Source organism: Fukomys damarensis, unplaced genomic scaffold, assembly GCF_012274545.1.
Source record: "Fukomys damarensis isolate Sample0158 unplaced genomic scaffold, DMR_v1.0_HiC HiC_scaffold_33, whole genome shotgun sequence".
Lineage (NCBI taxonomy): Eukaryota > Metazoa > Chordata > Mammalia > Rodentia > Bathyergidae > Fukomys > Fukomys damarensis.
In genome coordinates this window covers 45,459,032-45,459,437 of record NW_022900945.1, presented here as the reverse complement: position 1 = coordinate 45,459,437, position 406 = coordinate 45,459,032, and the positions used below count along the sequence as shown (strand labels likewise).

At 62.3% G+C, this 406-nt stretch overlaps 1 protein-coding gene across 1 annotated transcript in view; it reads right to left on the bottom strand.

Annotated features, from left to right (window-relative positions):
- The window catches only part of Sycp1 (synaptonemal complex protein 1), an 81,283-nt gene extending 80,877 nt beyond the window's left edge, over window positions 1-406 (bottom strand). Inside the window, exon 1 of the mRNA XM_010631215.3 lies at window positions 98-406. The gene's annotated coding sequence lies outside the window, so the exon portion shown is untranslated. The remainder of the gene's footprint in view (window positions 1-97) is intronic.

The following is a 406-nucleotide window of genomic DNA, read 5'->3' as shown; positions in this document are numbered from 1 at the left end:
ACACCGCCCGAGGGATGGCGGCGGGGCGGGGCGTCGTCGCCCAGGTGGTCCGGCCCCGGGTTCCCCTCAGGGCAGGAATTCGGACACCTGTCCTCACCCGTGAGGAGCTCGCGGGCGGGGAGGCTGGGCTTGGCGCCCACGTAAACTGCTGTCTCTGAGGGCAGCGGAAAGAACCGAGAGCTTCGACCTCCGAACTCTGAAAAGCGGGGAAACGCTCCACCGCGCGCGAGGCACGAGGAAGAGCCACGTGCCTCTACCGTTAATGGCTAAATAACGGTCGTTTGCGCGCGCGTCAGAACTGAGTCTCGCGAGATTTGCTTCGCCCCACCCCCATCGAAGCTTTCAGGATTCTGTGCCTCCAAGTTGTGGTTCTTCAGCGTCTTGTCCAAAAGGGGGAAAGAAAAAA